This window comes from Camelus ferus, chromosome 7 (genome assembly GCF_009834535.1).
Source record: "Camelus ferus isolate YT-003-E chromosome 7, BCGSAC_Cfer_1.0, whole genome shotgun sequence".
NCBI classification, from domain to species: domain Eukaryota; kingdom Metazoa; phylum Chordata; class Mammalia; order Artiodactyla; family Camelidae; genus Camelus; species Camelus ferus.
This window is the reverse complement of record NC_045702.1, coordinates 78,619,599-78,629,437: the sequence shown is the minus strand read 5'-3', so window position 1 is coordinate 78,629,437 and position 9,839 is coordinate 78,619,599. Positions and strand designations below refer to the sequence as shown.

The window sequence follows — 9,839 nt, the reverse complement described above, 5'->3', positions numbered from 1 at the left end:
CCAGAGGCGCAGGTGGCCAGAGCCCATTCGCCGCCGCCGCCGCCGCCGCCGCGCGGGGGGCGGGGGGTGGGGAGCGCGGGGAGCGCGGGGTGGGGGCGGGGAGCGCGAGGTGGGGCGGGGGAGGCGGGGGTGGGAGCGCGGGTGGGGAGCGCGGGGTGGGGGCGGATCGCACCACAGGCCGGGAGGGCGGAGGGAGAGCGTCACGCGGGGAGGGGGCGGGGAGGGGCGGCAGCGGCGGGGGCGCGCGCGGGCGCGGGGCCAGCCCTGCCTCGCCTGGGTCGCCGGCTGACGCGCGCCTCAGTCAGAGCCTCAGCCGCGCGGGCGCAAGGAACGGCGCGGGGCTGCCGGAGGCTACAGCTTCGTCGGGGACGGACGACACCGGCGCTCAGGGTCGCGGGCAGCCGCGCGTGGGCCAGGCGCTGGGCGCGGCGGAAGAACGTGAGTAGCTCCGCGCGCTGCTGGCGGTGACACTTGGTCCCGCTCGGGGGCGATGGGCTGGAGAGGCGGAGGGCGCGGGGGGCGACTGTGTTGTCACCGGGACACCGGCCCGCGCTTCGCAGCGCCGCGCCAGCTCTCTGTGCGGCAGGGCCAACCTAGTCCTCAGCTACCCCCTTCTCAGCGCCCGGCGGGGAGAGGGGACCGGAGACCGGTGCCCGCAAGGCTAAGATACAGCGGCGCCAGCCGCCCCCCCATTACCTCCCCTGTCGGTGGCCAACTTGTGCATCCGCGCCCCACTCTTTCCTTTAAGCCCTGCCTGGAGGTGGCTCTGGGGCCGTTGGGCCTGTAGAGGCTGAGGGGGCCGGGCGCTGCGGCTCGCCGGGCAGGGACGCGGAGCGCGCGGGCTGTCACGCCGCAGGGCCGGCGCGGCGAGGAGCGCAGGTGTCGGGCTGGCGCGCTCGGGCGTGTGCGCGTTCCGTTCCCCGCGGACACATCTGGGCGTGGGCTTTGTTCGGACGCGCTCACACCTGCGCGCGTCGCTGGAGTTCAGCGGCGAGCCAACCTCCACTCTCGCCAGCCTGGAGAGAACTCGGGGAACCAGGGGTGGGGGCGCGGAGACCCTTGAAGCAGTAGGGTTGGGGGGCTTTCCGGAGGCTTTGTTGGCCCTACAGGTGCGGGTCCCCGGGGTCCCGGCGTCCCGCCCGGCTTCGCGGGGCTGGGACTTTTTGGGACTGGCACGCCGGGGCTTGGTGCTGACTCAGAAGAGCCCCTTCCCAGCCCTGGCTCCCCACGGTGGGATCTGGCAAGAGCTTCGCCCGGCGATGCTGTGTTGAGGCGGCAGTCGCTGCGGGCTCTGGAGAATCCGTCTCCCGGCGAGCGCCATCTGCGCTGTGCACCGCCCCCGACCCCCTGCACGCCGGGCGGATGGGCGTCGCAGGCGCAGGTCCCCGGCGGTTCGCCGGCCCAGCCACTCCCCGCCCGCATCTGCCCGTGCGCAGAGGGGGAACCGGCGTGTCGCGGTCCAGTGAGCATTTCTCCGAGAGCACCTGTACTCTGGGCAGCAAGCGCCGCCGGAGGGTTCCCTGGGCCCTGGGGGGCTGGTGAGCAGGCCGCTCCCCACCCCACTCCCTCCCCTCCCCTCCCCTCCGAGTCGCCTCCCCTCCTGGTCGGCTCCCGGCCCGCAGCAGCATCTTCTATCCCCCGCACGCTCGGGGGCTGTCCCTGAGCAGCTGCGGGTGAGGAGGGAGGGCGCCGAACGGTGGCGCGTCTTTCCCGCCCCGCCTCTCTCCTGCCGTTTTCGCATCAGCAGTTCCAGCCGGAGGCTACATCCGGCGAGGAGCAGTCTGTCCTAAGAGCGAAGCGTTCTCTTCCTTCCTGGTCCCGCGTGGTTAACGCGCAGAGGTGCGGATTAGAGAGGCTGGACCCTTCCTCGCCTGAGGCTCTAGCAAGGAGAGATGGAGGAGAGTGTAACCGGGCAGGAGGCATTCCTTCTACGCCAGGAGCTCCCCCTGGGGCTACCCAGGAAGGAACACGGTAGCCACTGAATACGAACATACAGGAGGCTGGGCTGCTTTGGTTGACATTGCTTTATGCCAACCGTGCCCTGTTATTGAAGTATTGTAATAATAGCTCACGAGCAAATGAGACCTTCCCAAATTACTGAAGTGGATTTAGACAATTGGATACTTTCTACTTTAATAGTAATAATAGTCAACGTTGCCTGAAAGCTTCAAATGTGCCGGGCGCTGTGCATATTACATGTATCTATAATCTCAATTTCCACAGTAACTCCTTTTTAAAAAATAGGAGACAGAGACTTAGAGAGGTCGAGTAACTTTCCCAAGGCCGCATAACTAGAAAGTGAGGGAGCGGGGATGAGCTTTTTGCCCCTACACTTTACCATCCAAGACTATGAAGATGTGGCCTTTTGGAGGCTTATCCTTAGTTTAAGGGAAGACTAAGACCACAGTGTTCAAATTCAGGGACGTGTAAGCCCGTTTAATTCTGGCCCCTACAGACCTCACGGTAGCAGGCGATATTGTAATTCAGTGAACTTTTATTGTGGAATAGCCTTTTTATTGCCCTGTATTGCCCTTCAGTTCCTTTACATGGTCCTTTATTCCTGTTAGCTTTTAAGTACTTGGCTGTTAACCCACAATCCAACCCGTTATAGTCACTGGGCTGTTCTTAAGTGACGAGAGCCCCCTGTGATTCCAGAGAGGCTGAGAGTTTCCTGGCACAGCACAGGTTTTGAGAAAACTTTTTCTTTTCTTTCTTTTCTTTCCTCTCTCTTCCTTCCTTTCTTTCTTTCTAGAAAAAGCAAACCTTTCCATTTGGCAAACGTTTCCACTTCAGGTTCCCAGCCCTGAACCTCCTTTGTAGAATCTTTTGACTGAGGAAGATTTACTCCTCAAATTGAATGTTGAGTCTGAGTAAGACTCTAGTATAAACTTAGGAAAGAATTCGGTATGCTAAATATATGACTGTGGTACGTTGATAAAGACGCTCCTTGTTCACTAAAAGAAACAAGAATTTGAACGAAAGTGAAATCAGCTCTTCCTGGAATAGCTTTTAGAATGATTGTAATTGACCAGTTGGAAACATGAATTCATTTTGCTCTCTTAATCCTGCTGACTCATGGTCTTCTTTCAGCCGGCTTTCTGCATTATTACAGGAAAGTCGCTAAACATTTCGCACAATCCAGGAATTTCAGAGCTGTAAGAGAACATGGTTCCTAAACCTTTGGGTTTCAAAATGAGGACAGTGGAGCTCAGAGAGGTCACCCAGCCCGCTAATGCAGGGTAGTGATGAGGTCTTTGGACTGTAGGCCAGTCCCCTTACATCATTTTTGTTATTGCAGCAGCGACAGTAAACGAAAAGCAAGTCATCTTTGGCAGTGGTACTTCGGGGAAGCTAATGCAGCAGTGCGTTGAGTGTGAGTGCTTCAGAAGGGTGAGAGGGCCTACACTTGGATGTAGAAATATATAGACTTGGGCTGTAGAAGATTTCCTTAAGAGTCATTTCCAAATTTCTTTCATGTAGAATACGTTTCCTTGTGTGATCGGCTGAATGTAAATAGAATCTGCAGATATTATGTGGTACAAAGGAGCTATTAATGGAACCCCTCAGGAATCTTTTCTGGTAAAGAGATACCTTCATTCATTCATTCATAAATATTTACTGTTCTAAGCACTGGGGATACAGTGGTGAGCAAAGCAGGGCTCCTGCCCTCAGGGAGATTAATTCTGATTGTATCATTTTTGGCTGCATACTTACATACACGCATTCTGTTTTCTCATATCATAAATGAGCAGTTTGATGAACTTGCACAAACTGAACACACGATGTACCTGCTCAAATCAAGGAACAGAACGCGATGAACATCTAAGAGAGCCCTCTTGTGGCTCCTACCAGTCATTACTCTCCCGTAAGGGTACCCACTGAGACACCCAGCTCTTTTCCTGATATTCTCACGGTGAAACCAGAGGTCTTTGTCTTAGCTCGGGCTGCCGTGACAAAACACTATTGACTGGGTAGCTCAAAGAACAGACATGTATTTTCTTACAGTTCTGGAGAGCGGACGTCTGAGACCAGAGGGTCTGGGTTCTGGTGAGAGCCTGCACCCTGGCTTGCCATGGATGGTCTTCTCCCCGTGTAGTCTTACACCTTTCCTCAGCGCGTGTCTGTGGGGATCTCTCTCCTCCTGTCTGCTTGTAAGGCCACTGATCCTCTGGGTTAGTGCCCCTCTTACCTCATTTAACCTTGCTTCCTAAAAGCCCTTCCTCCACATACAGTCACACTGGGAGTTAGGACTTCAACTTGTGAATCTAGGGGAGCGGGGTACAGTTCGGTCCATGGCAGTTGAGATTTGCTGCCTCGCTCCCAGCCTTTTGGTGTCTCATCCCTATTTCCAAGGAGCACTTTCCATCTGAGAAACGTGGTAACCGATAACAAATTTAACTAAGCTGTAAAGCTCCTAAGATGTTCTTCTGTAGGAAGATTTGTCTGTGTCCAAAGCCTGCTCTAGGTCTGCCTTCAAGTGCCGAGAGGGTTGGTGAAGGGGAAATGATTTGCAAATGATTGGAAATTACTAACTAGGTTCAGATATACTTTCCCTTTTATGTTTCGTGCTTCCTCACCTGAGGGAGCCCGGAACTTCCTCTGGTGAGGGCAGGGAAGGTGCCCTCCTAGCCTCCAGGGATTCTGAGGGGAAGGAATCCAGTGGCTTATTTTTGTTAACCCCTTGTCTACCCAGGCAAGTAAAAAGCCCCTTTAGTTTTAAAGGGTCTGTATTGACATCAGAGGCTGAAGTTTCTAAGAACAAGAACATGTGCCAAAAGGACCTGATGAATGTTTATTTTCCCCCTCAGGATGTGCAGGAGCCGCCATACATTTTTATGGTGGTGAAATGCATAGAACATAAAATTGACCATTTTAACCATTTTTAACTGTAGAGTTTAGGGGCATTAATTACTTCACATTTTTATACAGCCATCACCACTGTCCCTCTCCAGAACTTTTCTCATCTTCCCAAACTGAAACTCTATGCTCATTGAACAATAAACTCCCCATGTCTTCCTCTCCGCCACCCCCTGCCAAGCATCATTCTACTTTCTGTCTCTATGAGTCTGACTACCCTAAGTACCTCATATAAGTAAAGTCATACAGAAGCTGCCCTTTTGTGACTGGCTTAAGCCACTCAGCATAATGTCTTCAAGGCTCATCCCTGTGTCAGAATTTCCTTCCTTTTTAAAGTGGAATAACATTCCATTGTATGGAGACACCACATTTTTTTTTTAGTTCATTCATGTGTCAGTAAACAGTTGGGTTGCGTCCACTTTTTGGCTGTTGTAAGTCATGCTGCTGTGACCTGGGTATACGAATATCTTTTTGAGTCACTGCTTTGAACTCCTTTGGGTCTATGCCCAGAAGTAGGATTGCTGGACGGTATGGTAGTTCTGCTTTAACTTTCTGAAGACACACCACCCTATTTTCTGTAGCAGCCACACCCTCTTACATTCGCAGCAGTGGTGCACGAGGGTTCAGGCTTTCCCCATCTTCACCAGCACTTGTTTTCTCTTTTCTTGATGATAGCCATCCTAATGGGTGTGTAAAGAACCAAAGCTGTTATTTTTGAAAGGTATAAATTAATATGCGATGCATTAATAAATCATTCACCGTATTTTCTAACTTAGTGGTTTAATTTTTATGAATAAGGAAATGTATGGTTTCTAACAAGTGTGATTGACCCCATACTTTGTGCAAAGCACGAAAAGGATGCTGTGGAATCGGTGACACCAAGCCAGCCTTGGTGACACATGCTCTTGTGAGTTTTTAAAAGAAATGTTGAATTAGAATATATGTCTGTAGTGGTTTTGCTCTGAGGATAGATTACATATTAGTATGTTTTTGTTTTACTGAAGAAGTAAACATTATTATTTTAACCCAGATCAGGAGCAGATTTGCCTCCTACCTGGAAATAGGTAGGACTAGCCTGTGCTGGGTGTTTAGGGACATGCTGGAGTTGTAAACTGCAAGTCCGCACTGGGCATTTCTCCCCACCGCCGGCTCTACCAGGATGACAGCATAAACGCTCACCACCCAATTATAATTGCTTAGCTGAGCTAATAAAAAAGAGGCAGGGGTCAACTTAATTGACCGATTTTGCTGGCCTACAGGCTTGGAATTTTCAAATTAGAAAAAGGTAACTTTTAAAAGTCTGATGCAGGGTTTCCCTTAAGTGACTAAAAAACTAGTGACTGTAAAAAAGGCGAGTTAGTAAAGGGAACAAATCTGTATACAAATGCTCATCTACTGCACATATTGTCCAAATAGCATAAAGTTTAAAAATAAGAATGACAAATCTTATCTTGTCTTCGGTATTCCCTGATTTTCTTCCATACTGTCCTGCTCTCATGTTTAAGTTCGCATGAGAATGAGGATGACAGTTCTCATCAGGAGAAAATGATGCTGAAAAAAATTCTTCTTATTAAGTGATAATAGGAAGGGCTGGAAAGAATATTTTGAATATACATACATATTCATATGTGTTTAAATTTTCTGATGTGTGTGGTGTATTGGCTCAAAAACCCTGTGTAACCAGAAAAATATATTCCCAAGGGCATCTGAGGGAACCCTGTGGGAGGTCTTCTACTGTGTAATATGCCATGAATTTGATTTATCTTTCCCACGTGGGCTGAGAGCATTTGAAAAATTCAGTATATGTATTCAGTATGGAGTGATCTCTTCTCTAAATTTCAACTTGAAAGCTAATTTCATGCCGCTTTCAGATGCCCTTGGCCTTTGAAGGGTATGATTTACAGCATACGTTCTGGATGAACATTACAAACTCCGGTTAATCCCTTAACGGATTCTCTCTCAAGGGAAATTGAAGGGAAACGTACTTCCATTAATTATGCCTTAAGGTGAAAACGGACTGTCGAGAGAGTTCGGTTCTGGAGTTTTGAGGTCTTTGAGGAAGGATGGCTTGCGAGCTGGTGTGCTGCTGGCTTCCAGAGTCTTGTGCGGCTTTTCAGTCCCTCACCTCAATAGGGAGCTGAAAGGACAGAAGTGAACAAAGGAGGTCTGTTTTGCCTGCCCCACTTGCTGGGCTGTTGTCTTGGCCCTTTTCAGCGAAGGAGGGGCGGGGGGAGCTGGGTCAAAGTTGAAGAACACTGAAAAGGAATTCAAGCCTCATGTCGAAATCTGAATTATAGCTGCAGTTTGAGTGCCTGAGTAGATGAGTCTGAATTGAAATTTTTGAATCTGCGGAAGCTTCAGTGACAGATGGTGTTGGAACAACGTACGTAGAGCTGGGCGGTGCACCCGAAGCATTCGAGTCGAGGCACTCGGGAGACATCCAGTTAACTGACAAAAGTTTCAGGACTGTTGGAAGTGCAGTTTGATGCTGTGTGCTGCACTGAGACCTTGCACTGTGTGTGTGAAGGGGAGGCCCTGCGTCTGGCAGACACTCAGATGCTCTGGTCCCTCGTAATTAATTGCATTGCAAATATTCTTCTGACTGTTCTCCTTCCCCCCGCCCAGTATCTAGTGAAATAAATACAGAAGTGCCAAATCAGCGTCCCTTGTGAAATCTCACTACTGTGTTTTGATGTTGACCTCAGATTGTTTTGATATATGACAAGATAAATCTGTCCTCAATATTGACTAATCAGTGTGTTTCCCTGGATGAGTGTATTTATGAAGAGTGGTTTCAGCCTTCTGCTTCTCGTGGGAGTCCATCACTGTCCCATTTGTTGTTGAAGTTCTTAATAAGGCATGTGGTTCCCCATTCAACGGGGGTAGGGAGTGTCTGATTGAAATTTTTTCAGGTAAGAAGTTGGCTGTGTGTGTAACCAGAATAATAAGGCAGCTGCTGGGAAGGTGAAGTTATTAAAACATAAAGTGGAGTGAAAAATAACTGGGGGTAATTTGAAACACTTGCTGGTGCTCCATAAACCACAGCTGGAAGAGTTTTGCTTTGGTGTCTTTGACCATTTAAATGACTTGATAATGTACTCTTGTTCTGATAGTTAGTAGCATGACAGGGAAATGCCTTTTCATATACAATGAGTACATCCAAATGAATATTTCTACTGTTAGGGCAATACGTTGACATGGTGATAATACGAACAAAATAGTCAAGTAAAAATTGAGAGATAATACTGTACAGTAAGCACAAGTAAATTTACTTCAGACTTGAGTATATAACTTGCATCGCATGAATCATGATATATACACTTTGTATGTCTCATAGATTTTAAGGTAACTTGCATTTTAATAGTTGGAATAAGGTTTAAAAACTCCATGACTATGTATATATTTCTAGTAACAGTTACCTTGATGTGAAATCATAGTGGAAGGTAAAAATCCATCAAGGGTTTATTGCTGTCCTAGGACTGTAGGGGGAATTCATTAAACAAGCAGGGAGGGAGGGAGTTCACGGTCAGATTTATGGGATTGGAGGAGTGGAGATCAGAGAATGTGAAGGATTCGAATGGAAGGAAGGCTCAGGTGGTTAATGAGCATTGTGGCATCCAGGCGAAGTGTCCTGTGGCAGAAGGAGTGAGATATTTTAAAATCAGGAGGATAGTAAGGAACAGAGCACTGTAAAGCTGATGACTTAGCATCCGAAAGAAAAAGGGGGGAGAATAAAAATGTGGTGATTGCGTGGCTAATGGAGACTAGTCTCCAATTTAATAGCATCTGATAGTAAATATTTTTAAGATTTTATTGTGGTACTTTCGGTCATGGAAGTAAATTGACATTATCGAATAGAAACACCTCACAAATCACTTTGCAAAAACGAAATACGATAGTGTATTTCTGTTGAAAAGAAAGGCACCGAGAAGAATTTACTAGGAGTCCAAGGTAAAATTACTTCATCACAACGCAGTTAAATTTTTGGATCATTTCTTCTCTCCAGCTATCTTGCTCCTTTAGATTCAGAGGGCTCCGGCTCGAGAACATTTGATATATGGAAACATGAGCACATTTGGGGTCATTATTCCTGTTAAAGAGGACTCTTCACTTTGCACAAGGATTTTATGATGAGTGAGCTTCTGTCGCACGTCAGAGTTCAACTCAGGAACAACTCTTCAGGGCAATGTCAGTAGACAGAATCATCTAAAGAGCATCACAGACACCGAGTGAAAGCCAAGCGAGTGAGACTAAATCAAAGTCAGGAAAGAGGTGGACAGGCAGTCGATGGGGAGAAGTGCCTCAATTGTACGAAAATATTTGATACTTGCTCTGGATAACCTGGAGAGGCCAGTTCTCTCAGGATAAAGGAAAGCCCATAATAAGAGTCATCCAGGTAATCCAGGGACTTTTGGCTCTGCTCGTAGTAGAATTCTGTCAGCTTTCCCCAGGCTTCTAAGCGTGGAAATCCAGCCCTTGCTCTGTTCCATTAGGAGCCTGAGCTGCATTGTGGGGCAGTATGTATGCCAGAGCCCCCTGTTTGATGAATGAATGAATGACCTTGGAGGGATAAATTGGGAGCTCAGGATTTACAGATACTACCTACTATGTATAAAATAGATAAACAACAAGGACCTACCCTATAGCACAGGGAACTATATTCAATATCTTGCAATAGCCTATAATGAAAAAGAACATGAAAAGGAATATGTATATGTATAACTGAACCACTATGCTGTACGTCAGAAACGAACACAACATTGTAAACTGACTATATGCCAATTAAAAAGAGAAAAAGAAGAATGAATGACTGAATACATGAATATTGCAAAATGTCAAGTGAATCTGTGGTTGGAGAAAATTGGGGAATTGTGTCTCTAGTCCTGTTTGAAGAGACTGATGAAGGCTAGACCGTGGGAAATCAAACATGCATAATTTCATGCCTGGATTCGATATGATTGTAATTTGCTTCCTGGTTCTAA

The 9,839-nt window shown here is 48.1% G+C and overlaps 1 protein-coding gene across 13 annotated transcripts in view; it reads left to right on the top strand.

Annotated features, from left to right (window-relative positions):
- The first annotated feature begins 268 nt into the window (after nucleotides 1–268).
- The window catches only part of NRCAM (neuronal cell adhesion molecule), a 268,306-nt gene continuing 258,735 nt past the window's right edge, over nucleotides 269–9,839 (top strand). For 5 of the 13 annotated variants that reach the window (XM_032484240.1, XM_032484235.1, XM_032484237.1 and 2 more), the window contains exon 1: nucleotides 270–438. The gene's annotated coding sequence lies outside the window, so the exon portion shown is untranslated. Of the gene's footprint in view, nucleotides 439–9,839 lie in introns of all 13 variants that reach the window. The other 8 variants (XM_032484244.1, XM_032484239.1, XM_032484241.1 and 5 more) reach the window with 3 other exon arrangements.